The sequence below is a fragment of the Leptodactylus fuscus genome, chromosome 7, assembly GCF_031893055.1.
Source record: "Leptodactylus fuscus isolate aLepFus1 chromosome 7, aLepFus1.hap2, whole genome shotgun sequence".
In the NCBI taxonomy this organism is placed as follows: domain Eukaryota; kingdom Metazoa; phylum Chordata; class Amphibia; order Anura; family Leptodactylidae; genus Leptodactylus; species Leptodactylus fuscus.
The window spans coordinates 29046953-29060160 of NC_134271.1; the positions used below are offsets into that span (position 1 = coordinate 29046953).

General features: G+C 50.3%; 18 non-coding genes across 18 annotated transcripts; 9 read left to right on the plus strand and 9 right to left on the minus strand.

Annotated features, from left to right (window-relative positions):
* The first annotated feature begins 500 nt into the window (after positions 1–500).
* On the plus strand, positions 501–582 carry TRNAS-GCU (transfer RNA serine (anticodon GCU)). Its single transcript has one exon. It is a non-coding gene; the product is annotated as a tRNA-Ser (tRNA).
* Positions 583–953: 371 nt separating this feature from the next.
* On the minus strand, positions 954–1027 carry TRNAT-AGU (transfer RNA threonine (anticodon AGU)). Its single transcript has one exon. It is a non-coding gene; the product is annotated as a tRNA-Thr (tRNA).
* Positions 1028–1879: 852 nt separating this feature from the next.
* Positions 1880–1961, plus strand: TRNAS-GCU (transfer RNA serine (anticodon GCU)). Its single transcript has one exon. It is a non-coding gene; the product is annotated as a tRNA-Ser (tRNA).
* A 371-nt stretch (positions 1962–2332) lies between these two features.
* TRNAT-AGU (transfer RNA threonine (anticodon AGU)) lies at positions 2333–2406 on the minus strand. Its single transcript has one exon. It is a non-coding gene; the product is annotated as a tRNA-Thr (tRNA).
* An 852-nt stretch (positions 2407–3258) lies between these two features.
* On the plus strand, positions 3259–3340 carry TRNAS-GCU (transfer RNA serine (anticodon GCU)). Its single transcript has one exon. It is a non-coding gene; the product is annotated as a tRNA-Ser (tRNA).
* Positions 3341–3711: 371 nt separating this feature from the next.
* TRNAT-AGU (transfer RNA threonine (anticodon AGU)) lies at positions 3712–3785 on the minus strand. The gene has a single exon. It is a non-coding gene; the product is annotated as a tRNA-Thr (tRNA).
* An 852-nt stretch (positions 3786–4637) lies between these two features.
* TRNAS-GCU (transfer RNA serine (anticodon GCU)) lies at positions 4638–4719 on the plus strand. The gene has a single exon. It is a non-coding gene; the product is annotated as a tRNA-Ser (tRNA).
* Positions 4720–5090: 371 nt separating this feature from the next.
* On the minus strand, positions 5091–5165 carry TRNAT-AGU (transfer RNA threonine (anticodon AGU)). The gene has a single exon. It is a non-coding gene; the product is annotated as a tRNA-Thr (tRNA).
* An 852-nt stretch (positions 5166–6017) lies between these two features.
* On the plus strand, positions 6018–6099 carry TRNAS-GCU (transfer RNA serine (anticodon GCU)). The gene has a single exon. It is a non-coding gene; the product is annotated as a tRNA-Ser (tRNA).
* A 371-nt stretch (positions 6100–6470) lies between these two features.
* On the minus strand, positions 6471–6545 carry TRNAT-AGU (transfer RNA threonine (anticodon AGU)). The gene has a single exon. It is a non-coding gene; the product is annotated as a tRNA-Thr (tRNA).
* Positions 6546–7397: 852 nt separating this feature from the next.
* TRNAS-GCU (transfer RNA serine (anticodon GCU)) lies at positions 7398–7479 on the plus strand. The gene has a single exon. It is a non-coding gene; the product is annotated as a tRNA-Ser (tRNA).
* Positions 7480–7854: 375 nt separating this feature from the next.
* On the minus strand, positions 7855–7928 carry TRNAT-AGU (transfer RNA threonine (anticodon AGU)). Its single transcript has one exon. It is a non-coding gene; the product is annotated as a tRNA-Thr (tRNA).
* Positions 7929–9233: 1305 nt separating this feature from the next.
* On the minus strand, positions 9234–9307 carry TRNAT-AGU (transfer RNA threonine (anticodon AGU)). The gene has a single exon. It is a non-coding gene; the product is annotated as a tRNA-Thr (tRNA).
* Positions 9308–10159: 852 nt separating this feature from the next.
* Positions 10160–10241, plus strand: TRNAS-GCU (transfer RNA serine (anticodon GCU)). Its single transcript has one exon. It is a non-coding gene; the product is annotated as a tRNA-Ser (tRNA).
* A 375-nt stretch (positions 10242–10616) lies between these two features.
* Positions 10617–10690, minus strand: TRNAT-AGU (transfer RNA threonine (anticodon AGU)). The gene has a single exon. It is a non-coding gene; the product is annotated as a tRNA-Thr (tRNA).
* Positions 10691–11542: 852 nt separating this feature from the next.
* On the plus strand, positions 11543–11624 carry TRNAS-GCU (transfer RNA serine (anticodon GCU)). Its single transcript has one exon. It is a non-coding gene; the product is annotated as a tRNA-Ser (tRNA).
* A 372-nt stretch (positions 11625–11996) lies between these two features.
* On the minus strand, positions 11997–12070 carry TRNAT-AGU (transfer RNA threonine (anticodon AGU)). Its single transcript has one exon. It is a non-coding gene; the product is annotated as a tRNA-Thr (tRNA).
* An 858-nt stretch (positions 12071–12928) lies between these two features.
* On the plus strand, positions 12929–13010 carry TRNAS-GCU (transfer RNA serine (anticodon GCU)). The gene has a single exon. It is a non-coding gene; the product is annotated as a tRNA-Ser (tRNA).
* The last annotated feature ends 198 nt before the right edge of the window (positions 13011–13208 follow it).

Genomic DNA, 13208 nt, shown 5'->3' on the forward strand with positions numbered 1-13208 from the left:
CTAAGAGACCTTCACTTCTATTCCATACTCGGCAGCAACATTTAATAATAGGAAGTCCCTGCGAGTCGTGACATTTAAGAAATCAAATCTTTTTGGGAAAGGCGCTGCTTGAAACCGCACGGACAAATTGGCAGAATGCCACAGCAGTTGGACGCATGTGGAGGGCTAGAGATTTGTGGTGGCGTGGCTGATTGAGCCAGCGCAGCATGCATCCAGATCTGTCTTGCTTTCACGGCATATTTAAGGAATAGACTGATTGAAGGAATGCCAGGTAAGTACAGACATGAGTAAGAACTATTGATGACTAGAGACATTTTGGCATTTAAACCCTTGGCGTGGGTTTATCTCTGGTAGACTTTCCACTAGAAAGACATTATATACCGTAGGAGGTGAGATAAGGCCCACTGGGCCAATGAACGACGCTACACGAGGTTGAGTGGAAATGCAGCCCAAGGTTCCTCAAAATTCTTTTGGGGATGTTGGGAATAGGCCACCGCCAGGACGAGGTGGCCGAGTGGTTAAGGCGATGGACTGCTAATCCATTGTGCTCTGCATGCATGGGATCGAATCCCATCCTCGTCGATTCTTTCTGACGTTTCCCACTTGGAAACTTGCTTTGCTGAGCCTCTTTTGTCTGCCAGCGGATGCCCAGAGCACGGACATTCGCAATCACCATTCAAGAAGGGCCGTTGGCAAACTCTGCAATGACGTCTGGATGGATGGTGTGGCCGATGAAGGGGGGCACTAGGAAGTCACCTCTCTTTTCATTTGTCTGGCTTGATGCCATCCTATATCCTCTAAAGAAGGTGGTGGCAGAGTTCCTCCTTTTCCCGCCATTAGCCAATACACATTCTTTATCCCGCCATGGGTCTATCTTTGGGCTGTGGGAAAGGCAAGTTCGATGTCAAACGCCTCCTTATCATTTTGCGTGAAAAGCTGAAAATAGGGAAGGTAGGCACTGCTGAGATTCGAACTCAGGATCTCCTGTTTACTAGACAGGCGCTTTAACCAACTAAGCCACAGCGCCACATGAGGAAGCCACCGGGTGCCCGGGTTACAATACGGGCGCTTTAACCAACCAAGCCACAGTGCCACGGAAAGAAAGCGCTGGATCTCCTGTTTACTAGACAGGCGCTTGAAACGACCAAGCCACAGCGCCCTGCGAATAAACCGCCGCCGGGAAGCCTGCCAAACGGCATCTCTAATGGATGACTCCAATTTCTGCGCGCCTGTATTATTTGACGCAGCCCTTACAGCGTTTGCCTTTTTATCCCATCCTCGCCAGGAGGACCCATGTGGACAATAGAAGTCCCCCCTTCCCTTCCCTTCACGCCCCCCAAACATCCGCAGTGAGTTTCACGGGGTTGCCTTTGCAAAAGCTAAGAGACCTTCACTTCTATTCCATACTCGGCAGCAACATTTAATAATAGGAAGTCCCTGCGAGTCGTGACATTTAAGAAATCAAATCTTTTTGGGAAAGGCGCTGCTTGAAACCGCATGGACAAATTGGCAGAATGCCACAGCAGTTGGACGCATGTGGAGGGCTAGAGATTTGTGGTGGCGTGGCTGATTGAGCCAGCGCAGCATGCATCCAGATCTGTCTTGCTTTCACGGCATATTTAAGGAATAGACTGATTGAAGGAATGCCAGGTAAGTACAGACATGAGTAAGAACTATTGATGACTAGAGACATTTTGGCATTTAAACCCTTGGCGTGGGTTTATCTCTGGTAGACTTTCCACTAGAAAGACATTATATACCGTAGGAGGTGAGATGAGGCCCACTGGGCCAATGAACGACGCTACACGAGGTTGAGTGGAAATGCAGCCCAAGGCTCCTCAAAATTCTTTTGGGGATGTTGGGAATCGGCCACCGCCAGGACGAGGTGGCCGAGTGGTTAAGGCGATGGACTGCTAATCCATTGTGCTCTGCATGCATGGGTTCGAATCCCATCCTCGTCGATTCTTTCTGACGTTTCCCACTTGGAAACTTGCTTTGCTGAGCCTCTTTTGTCTGCCAGCGGATGCCCAGAGCACGGACATTCGCAATCACCATTCAAGAAGGGCCGTTGGCAAACTCTGCAATGACGTCTGGATGGATGGTGTGGCCGATGAAGGGGGGCACTAGGAAGTCACCTCTCTTTTCATTTGTCTGGCTTGATGCCATCCTATATCCTCTAAAGAAGGTGGTGGCAGAGTTCCTCCTTTTCCCGCCATTAGCCAATACACATTCTTTATCCCGCCATGGGTCTATCTTTGGGCTGTGGGAAAGGCAAGTTCGATGTCAAACGCCTCCTTATCATTTTGCGTGAAAAGCTGAAAATAGGGAAGGTAGGCACTGCGGAGATTCGAACTCAGGATCTCCTGTTTACTAGACAGGCGCTTTAACCAACTAAGCCACAGCGCCACATGAGGAAGCCGCCGGGTGCCCGGGTTACAATACGGGCGCTTTAACCAACCAAGCCACAGTGCCACGGAAAGAAAGCGCTGGATCTCCTGTTTACTAGACAGGCGCTTGAAACGACCAAGCCACAGCGCCCTGCGAATAAACCGCCGCCGGGAAGCCTGCCAAACGGCATCTCTAATGGATGACTCCAATTTCTGCGCGCCTGTATTATTTGACGCAGCCCTTACAGCGTTTGCCTTTTTATCCCATCCTCACCAGGAGGACCCATGTGGACAATAGAAGTCCCCCCTCCCCTTCCCTTCACGCCCCCCAAACATCCGCAGTGAGTTTCACGGGGTTGCCTTTGCAAAAGCTAAGAGACCTTCACTTCTATTCCATACTCGGCAGCAACATTTAATAATAGGAAGTCCCTGCGAGTTGTGACATTTAAGAAATCAAATCTTTTTGGGAAAGGCGCTGCTTGAAACCGCACGGACAAATTGGCAGAATGCCACAGCAGTTGGACGCATGTGGAGGGCTAGAGATTTGTGGTGGCGTGGCTGATTGAGCCAGCGCAGCATGCATCCAGATCTGTCTTGCTTTCACGGCATATTTAAGGAATAGACTGATTGAAGGAATGCCAGGGAAGTACAGACATGAGTAAGAACTATTGATGACTAGAGACATTTTGGCATTTAAACCCTTGGCGTGGGTTTATCTCTGGTAGACTTTCCACTAGAAAGACATTATATACCGTAGGAGGTGAGATAAGGCCCACTGGGCCAATGAACGACGCTACACGAGGTTGAGTGGAAACGCAGCCCAAGGCTCCTCAAAATTCTTTTGGGGATGTTGGGAATCGGCCGCCGCCAGGACGAGGTGGCCGAGTGGTTAAGGCGATGGACTGCTAATCCATTGTGCTCTGCATGCATGGGTTCGAATCCCATCCTCGTCGATTCTTTCTGACGTTTCCCACTTGGAAACTTGCTTTGCTGAGCCTCTTTTGTCTGCCAGCGGATGCCCAGAGCACGGACATTCGCAATCACCATTCAAGAAGGGCCGTTGGCAAACTCTGCAATGACGTCTGGATGGATGGTGTGGTCGATGAAGGGGGGCACTAGGAAGTCACCTCTCTTTTCATTTGTCTGGCTTGATGCCATCCTATATCCTCTAAAGAAGGTGGTGGCAGAGTTCCTCCTTTTCCCGCCATTAGCCAATACACATTCTTTATCCCGCCATGGGTCTATCTTTGGGCTGTGGGAAAGGCAAGTTCGATGTCAAACGCCTCCTTATCATTTTGCGTGAAAAGCTGAAAATAGGGAAGGTAGGCACTGCTGAGATTCGAACTCAGGATCTCCTGTTTACTAGACAGGCGCTTTAACCAACTAAGCCACAGCGCCACATGAGGAAGCCGCCGGGTGCCCAGGTTACAATACGGGCGCTTTAACCAACCAAGCCACAGTGCCACGGAAAGAAAGCGCTGGATCTCCTGTTTACTAGACAGGCGCTTGAAACGACCAAGCCACAGCGCCCTGCGAATAAACCGCCGCCGGGAAGCCTGCCAAACGGCATCTCTAATGGATGACTCCAATTTCTGCGCGCCTGTATTATTTGACGCAGCCCTTACAGCGTTTGCCTTTTTATCCCATCCTCGCCAGGAGGACCCATGTGGACAATAGAAGTCCCCCCTCCCCTTCCCTTCACGCCCCCCAAACATCCGCAGTGAGTTTCACGGGGTTGCCTTTGCAAAAGCTAAGAGACCTTCACTTCTATTCCATACTCGGCAGCAACATTTAATAATAGGAAGTCCCTGCGAGTCGTGACATTTAAGAAATCAAATCTTTTTGGGAAAGGCGCTGCTTGAAACCGCACGGACAAATTGGCAGAATGCCACAGCAGTTGGACGCATGTGGAGGGCTAGAGATTTGTGGTGGCGTGGCTGATTGAGCCAGCGCAGCATGCATCCAGATCTGTCTTGCTTTCACGGCATATTTAAGGAATAGACTGATTGAAGGAATGCCAGGGAAGTACAGACATGAGTAAGAACTATTGATGACTAGAGACATTTTGGCATTTAAACCCTTGGCGTGGGTTTATCTCTGGTAGACTTTCCACTAGAAAGACATTATATACCGTAGGAGGTGAGATAAGGCCCACTGGGCCAATGAACGACGCTACACGAGGTTGAGTGGAAACGCAGCCCAAGGCTCCTCAAAATTCTTTTGGGGATGTTGGGAATCGGCCGCCGCCAGGACGAGGTGGCCGAGTGGTTAAGGCGATGGACTGCTAATCCATTGTGCTCTGCATGCATGGGTTCGAATCCCATCCTCGTCGATTCTTTCTGACGTTTCCCACTTGGAAACTTGCTTTGCTGAGCCTCTTTTGTCTGCCAGCGGATGCCCAGAGCACGGACATTCGCAATCACCATTCAAGAAGGGCCGTTGGCAAACTCTGCAATGACGTCTGGATGGATGGTGTGGCCGATGAAGGGGGGCACTAGGAAGTCACCTCTCTTTTCATTTGTCTGGCTTGATGCCATCCTATATCCTCTAAAGAAGGTGGTGGCAGAGTTCCTCCTTTTCCCGCCATTAGCCAATACACATTCTTTATCCCGCCATGGGTCTATCTTTGGGCTGTGGGAAAGGCAAGTTCGATGTCAAACGCCTCCTTATCATTTTGCGTGAAAAGCTGAAAATAGGGAAGGTAGGCACTGCTGAGATTCGAACTCAGGATCTTCCTGTTTACTAGACAGGCGCTTTAACCAACTAAGCCACAGCGCCACATGAGGAAGCCGCCGGGTGCCCGGGTTACAATACGGGCGCTTTAACCAACCAAGCCGCAGTGCCACGGAAAGAAAGCGCTGGATCTCCTGTTTACTAGACAGGCGCTTGAAACGACCAAGCCACAGCGCCCTGCGAATAAACCGCCGCCGGGAAGCCTGCCAAACGGCATCTCTAATGGATGACTCCAATTTCTGCGCGCCTGTATTATTTGACGCAGCCCTTACAGCGTTTGCCTTTTTATCCCATCCTCGCCAGGAGGACCCATGTGGACAATAGAAGTCCCCCCTCCCCTTCCCTTCATGCCCGCCAAACATCTGCAGTGAGTTTCACGGGGTTGCCTTTGCAAAAGCTAAGAGACCTTCACTTCTATTCCATACTCGGCAGCAACATTTAATAATAGGAAGTCCCTGCGAGTCGTGACATTTAAGAAATCAAATCTTTTTGGGAAAGGCGCTGCTTGAAACCGTACGGACAAATTGGCAGAATGCCACAGCAGTTGGACGCATGTGGAGGGCTAGAGATTTGTGGTGGCGTGGCTGATTGAGCCAGCGCAGCATGCATCCAGATCTGTCTTGCTTTCACGGCATATTTAAGGAATAGACTGATTGAAGGAATGCCAGGTAAGTACAGACATGAGTAAGAACTATTGATGACTAGAGACATTTTGGCATTTAAACCCTTGGTGTGGGTTTATCTCTGGTAGACTTTCCACTAGAAAGACATTATATACCGTAGGAGGTGAGATAAGGCCCACTGGGCCAATGAACGACGCTACACGAGGTTGAGTGGAAACGCAGCCCAAGGCTCCTCAAAATTCTTTTGGGGATGTTGGGAATCGGCCGCCGCCAGGACGAGGTGGCCGAGTGGTTAAGGCGATGGACTGCTAATCCATTGTGCTCTGCATGCATGGGTTCGAATCCCATCCTCGTCGATTCTTTCTGACGTTTCCCACTTGGAAACTTGCTTTGCTGAGCCTCTTTTGTCTGCCAGCGGATGCCCAGAGCACGGACATTCGCAATCACCATTCAAGAAGGGCCGTTGGCAAACTCTGCAATGACGTCTGGATGGATGGTGTGGCCGATGAAGGGGGGCACTAGGAAGTCACCTCTCTTTTCATTTGTCTGGCTTGATGCCATCCTATATCCTCTAAAGAAGGTGGTGGCAGAGTTCCTCCTTTTCCCGCCATTAGCCAATACACATTCTTTATCCCGCCATGGGTCTATCTTTGGGCTGTGGGAAAGGCAAGTTCGATGTCAAACGCCTCCTTATCATTTTGCGTGAAAAGCTGAAAATAGGGAAGGTAGGCACTGCTGAGATTCGAACTCAGGATCTTCCTGTTTACTAGACAGGCGCTTTAACCAACTAAGCCACAGCGCCACATGAGGAAGCCGCCGGGTACCCGGGTTACAATACGGGCGCTTTAACCAACCAAGCCACAGTGCCACGGAAAGAAAGCGCTGGATCTCCTGTTTACTAGACAGGCGCTTGAAACGACCAAGCCACAGCGCCCTGCGAATAAACCGCCGCCGGGAAGCCTGCCAAACGGCATCTCTAATGGATGACTCCAATTTCTGCGCGCCTGTATTATTTGACGAAGCCCTTACAGCGTTTGCCTTTTTATCCCATCCTCGCCAGGAGGACCCATGTGGACAATAGAAGTCCCCCCTCCCCTTCCCTTCATGCCCCCCAAACATCCGCAGTGAGTTTCACGGGGTTGCCTTTGCAAAAGCTAAGAGACCTTCACTTCTATTCCATACTCGGCAGCAACATTTAATAATAGGAAGTCCCTGCGAGTCGTGACATTTAAGAAATCAAATCTTTTTGGGAAAGGCGCTGCTTGAAACCGCACGGACAAATTGGCAGAATGCCACAGCAGTTGGACGCATGTGGAGGGCTAGAGATTTGTGGTGGCGTGGCTGATTGAGCCAGCGCAGCATGCATCCAGATCTGTCTTGCTTTCACGGCATATTTAAGGAATAGACTGATTGAAGGAATGCCAGGTAAGTACAGACATGAGTAAGAACTATTGATGACTAGAGACATTTTGGCATTTAAACCCTTGGCGTGGGTTTATCTCTGGTAGCCTTTCCACTAGAAAGACATTATATACCGTAGGAGGTGAGATAAGGCCCACTGGGCCAATGAACGACGCTACACGAGGTTGAGTGGAAATGCAGCCCAAGGCTCCTCAAAATTCTTTTGGGGATGTTGGGATTCGGCCGCCGCCCGGACGAGGTGGCCGAGTGGTTAAGGCGATGGACTGCTAATCCATTGTGCTCTGCATGCATGGGTTCGAATCCCATCCTCGTCGATTCTTTCTGACGTTTCCCACTTGGAAACTTGCTTTGCTGAGCCTCTTTTGTCTGCCAGCGGATGCCCAGAGCACGGACATTCGCAATCACCATTCAAGAAGGGCCGTTGGCAAACTCTGCAATGACGTCTGGATGGATGGATGGTGTGGCCGATGAAGGGGGGCACTAGGAAGTCACCTCTCTTTTCATTTGTCTGGCTTGATGCCATCCTATATCCTCTAAAGAAGGTGGTGGCAGAGTTCCTCCTTTTCCCGCCATTAGCCAATACACATTCTTTATCCCGCCATGGGTCTATCTTTGGGCTGTGGGAAAGGCAAGTTCGATGTCAAACGCCTCCTTATCATTTTGCGTGAAAAGCTGAAAATAGGGAAGGTAGGCACTGCTGAGATTCGAACTCAGGATCTCCTGTTTACTAGACAGGCGCTTTAACCAACTAAGCCACAGCGCCACATGAGGAAGCCGCCGGGTGCCCGGGTTACAATACGGGCGCTTTAACCAACCAAGCCACAGTGCCACGGAAAGAAAGTGCTGGATCTCCTGTTTACTAGACAGGCGCTTGAAACGACCAAGCCACAGCGCCCTGCGAATAAACCGCCGCAGGGAAGCCTGCCAAACGGCTTCTCTAATGGATGACTCCAATTTCTGCGCGCCTGTATTATTTGATGCAGCCCTTACAGCGTTTGCCTTTTTATCCCATCCTCGCCAGGAGGACCCATGTGGACAATAGAAGTCCCCCCTCCCCTTCCCTTCACGCCCCCCAAACATCCGCAGTGAGTTTCACGGGGTTGCCTTTGCAAAAGCTAAGAGACCTTCACTTCTATTCCATACTCGGCAGCAACATTTAATAATAGGAAGTCCCTGCGAGTCGTGACATTTAAGAAATCAAATCTTTTTGGGAAAGGCGCTGCTTGAAACCGCACGGACAAATTGGCAGAATGCCACAGCAGTTGGACGCATGTGGAGGGCTAGAGATTTGTGGTGGCGTGGCTGATTGAGCCAGCGCAGCATGCATCCAGATCTGTCTTGCTTTCACGGCATATTTAAGGAATAGACTGATTGAAGGAATGCCAGGGAAGTACAGACATGAGTAAGAACTATTGATGACTAGAGACATTTTGGCATTTAAACCCTTGGCGTGGGTTTATCTCTGGTAGACTTTCCACTAGAAAGACATTATATACCGTAGGAGGTGAGATAAGGCCCACTGGGCCAATGAACGACGCTACACGAGGTTGAGTGGAAACGCAGCCCAAGGCTCCTCAAAATTCTTTTGGGGATGTTGGGAATCGGCCGCCGCCAGGACCAGGTGGCCGAGTGGTTAAGGCGATGGACTGCTAATCCATTGTGCTCTGCATGCATGGGTTCAAATCCCATCCTCGTCGATTCTTTCTGACGTTTCCCACTTGGAAACTTGCTTTGCTGAGCCTCTTTTGTCTGCCAGCGGATGCCCAGAGCACGGACATTCGCAATCACCATTCAAGAAGGGCCGTTGGCAAACTCTGCAATGACGTCTGGATGGATGGTGTGGCCGATGAAGGGGGGCACTAGGAAGTCACCTCTCTTTTCATTTGTCTGGCTTGATGCCATCCTATATCCTCTAAAGAAGGTGGTGGCAGAGTTCCTCCTTTTCCCGCCATTAGCCAATACACATTCTTTATCCCGCCATGGGTCTATCTTTGGGCTGTGGGAAAGGCAAGTTCGATGTCAAACGCCTCCTTATCATTTTGCGTGAAAAGCTGAAAATAGGGAAGGTAGGCACTGCTGAGATTCGAACTCAGGATCTCCTGTTTACTAGACAGGCGCTTTAACCAACTAAGACACAGCGCCACATGAGGAAGCCGCCGGGTGCCCGGGTTACAATACGGGCGCTTTAACCAACCAAGCCACAGTGCCACGGAAAGAAAGCGCTGGATCTCCTGTTTACTAGACAGGCGCTTGAAACGACCAAGCCACAGCGCCCTGCGAATAAACCGCCGCCGGGAAGCCTGCCAAACGGCATCTCTAATGGATGACTCCAATTTCTGCGCGCCTGTATTATTTGACGAAGCCCTTACAGCGTTTGCCTTTTTATCCCATCCTCGCCAGGAGGACCCATGTGGACAATAGAAGTCCCCCCTCCCCTTCCCTTCATGCCCCCCAAACATCCGCAGTGAGTTTCACGGGGTTGCCTTTGCAAAAGCTAAGAGACCTTCACTTCTATTCCATACTCGGCAGCAACATTTAATAATAGGAAGTCCCTGCGAGTCGTGACATTTAAGAAATCAAATCTTTTTGGGAAAGGCGCTGCTTGAAACCGCACGGACAAATTGGCAGAATGCCACAGCAGTTGGACGCATGTGGAGGGCTAGAGATTTGTGGTGGCGTGGCTGATTGAGCCAGCGCAGCATGCATCCAGATCTGTCTTGCTTTCACGGCATATTTAAGGAATAGACTGATTGAAGGAATGCCATTGAAGTACAGACATGAGTAAGAACTATTGATGACTAGAGACATTTTGGCATTTAAACCCTTGGCGTGGGTTTATCTCTGGTAGACTTTCCACTAGAAAGACATTATATACCGTAGGAGGTGAGATAAGGCCCACTGGGCCAATGAACGACGCTACACGAGGTTGAGTGGAAATGCAGCCCAAGGCTCCTCAAAATTCTTTTGGGGATGTTGGGAATCGGCCGCCGCCAGGACGAGGTGGCCGAGTGGTTAAGGCGATGGACTGCTAATCCATTGTGCTCTGCATGCATGGGTTCGAATCCCATCCTCGTCGATTCTTTCTGACGTTTCCCACTTGGAAACTTGCTTTGCTGAGCCTCTTTTGTCTGCCAGCGGATGCCCAGAGCACGGACATTCGCAATCACCATTCAAGAAGGGCCGTTGGCAAACTCTGCAATGACGTCTGGATGGATGGATGGTGTGGCCGATGAAGGGGGGCACTAGGAAGTCACCTCTCTTTTCATTTGTCTGGCTTGATGCCATCCTATATCCTCTAAAGAAGGTGGTGGCAGAGTTCCTCCTTTTCCCGCCATTAGCCAATACACATTCTTTATCCCGCCATGGGTCTATCTTTGGGCTGTGGGAAAGGCAAGTTCGATGTCAAACGCCTCCTTATCATTTTGCGTGAAAAGCTGAAAATAGGGAAGGTAGGCACTGCTGAGATTCGAACTCAGGATCTCCTGTTTACTAGACAGGCGCTTTAACCAACTAAGACACAGCGCCACATGAGGAAGCCGCCGGGTGCCCGGGTTACAATACGGGCGCTTTAACCAACCAAGCCACAGTGCCACGGAAAGAAAGCGCTGGATCTTCCTGTTTACTAGACAGGCGCTTGAAACGACCAAGCCACAGCGCCCTGCGAATAAACCGCCGCGGGAAGCCTGCCAAATGGCATCTCTAATGGATGACTCCAATTTCTGCGCGCCTGTATTATTTGACGCAGCCTTACAGCGTTTGCCTTTTTATCCCATCCTCGCCAGGAGGACCCATGTGGACAATAGAAGTCCCCCCTCCCCTTCCCTTCATGCCCCCCCAAACATCCGCAGTGAGTTTCATGGGGTTGCCTTTGCAAAAGCTAAGAGACCTTCACTTCTATTCCATACTCGGCAGCAACATTTAATAATAGGAAGTCCCTGCGAGTCGTGACATTTAAGAAATCAAATCTTTTTGGGAAAGGCGCTGCTTGAAACCGCACGGACAAATTGGCAGAATGCCACAGCAGTTGGACGCATGTGGAGGGCTAGAGATTTGTGGTGGCGTGGCTGATTGAGCCAGCGCAGCATGCATCCAGATCTGTCTTGCTTTCACGGCATATTTAAGGAATAGACTGATTGAAGGAATGCCAGGTAAGTACAGACATGAGTAAGAACTATTGATGACTAGAGACATTTTGGCATTTAAACCCTTGGCGTGGGTTTATCTCTGGTAGACTTTCCACTAGAAAGACATTATATACCGTAGGAGGTGAGATGAGGCCCACTGGGCCAATGAACGACGCTACACGAGGTTGAGTGGAAATGCAGCCCAAGGCTCCTCAAAATTCTTTTGGGGATGTTGGGAATCGGCCGCCGCCAGGACGAGGTGGCCGAGTGGTTAAGGCGATGGACTGCTAATCCATTGTGCTCTGCATGCATGGGTTCGAATCCCATCCTCGTCGATTCTTTCTGACGTTTCCCACTTGGAAACTTGCTTTGCTGAGCCTCTTTTGTCTGCCAGCGGATGCCCAGAGCACGGACATTCGCAATCACCATTCAAGAAGGGCTGTTGGCAAACTCTGCAATGACGTCTGGATGGATGGTGTGGCCGATGAAGGGGGGGCACTAGGAAGTCACCTCTCTTTTCATTTGTCTGGCTTGATGCCATCCTATATCCTCTAAAGAAGGTGGTGGCAGAGTTCCTCCTTTTCCCGCCATTAGCCAATACACATTCTTTATCCCGCCATGGGTCTATCTTTGGGCTGTGGGAAAGGCAAGTTCGATGTCAAACGCCTCCTTATCATTTTGCGTGAAAAGCTGAAAATAGGGAAGGTAGGCACTGCTGAGATTCGAACTCAGGATCTCCTGTTTACTAGACAGGCGCTTTAACCAACTAAGCCACAGCGCCACATGAGGAAGCCGCCGGGTGCCCGGGTTACAATACGGGCGCTTTAACCAACCAAGCCACAGTGCCACGGAAAAGAAAGCGCTGGATCTCCTGTTTACTAGACAGGCGCTTGAAACGACCAAGCCACAGCGCCCTGCGAATAAACCGCCGCCGGGAAGCCTGCCAAACGGCATCTCTAATGGATGACTCCAATTTCTGCGCGCCTGTATTATTTGACGCAGCCCTTACAGCGTTTGCCTTTTTATCCCATTCCTCACCAGGGAGACCCATGTGGACAATAGAAGTCCCCCCTCCCCTTCCCTTCACGCCCCCCAAACATCCGCAGTGAGTTTCACGGGGTTGCCTTTGCAAAAGCTAAGAGACCTTCACTTCTATTCCATACTCGGCAGCAACATTTAATAATAGGAAGTCCCTGCGAGTCGTGAACATTTAAGAAATCAAATCTTTTTGGGAAAGGCGCTGCTTGAAACCGCACGAGACAAATTGGCAGAATGCCACAGCAGTTGGACGCATGTTGGAGGGCTAGAGATTTGTGGTGGCGTGGCTGATTGAGCCAGCGCAGCATGCATCCAGATCTGTCTTGCTTTCACGGCATATTTAAGGAATAGACTGATTGAAGGAATGCCAGGGAAGTACAGACATGAGTAAGAACTATTGATGACTAGAGACATTTTGGCATTTAAACCCTTGGCGTGGGTTTTATCTCTGGTAGACTTTCCACTAGAAAGACATTATATACCGTAGGAGGTGAGATAAGGCCCACTGGGCCAATGAACGACGCTACACGAGGTTGAGTGGAAACGCAGCCCAAGGCTCCTCAAAATTCTTTTGGGGATGTTGGGAATCGGCCGCCGCCAGGACGAGGTGGCCGAGTGGTTAAGGCGATGGACTGCTAATCCATTGTGCTCTGCATGCATGGGTTCGAATCCCATCCTCGTCGATTCTTTCTGACGTTTCCCACTTGGAAACTTGCTTTGCTGAGCCTCTTTTGTCTGCCAGCGGATTCAGAGCACGGACATTCGCAATCACCATTCAAGAAGGGCCGTTGGCAAACTCTGCAATGACGTCTGGATGGATGGTGTGGCCGATGAAGGGGGGCACTAGGAAGTCACCTCTCTTTTCATTTGTCTGGCTTGAT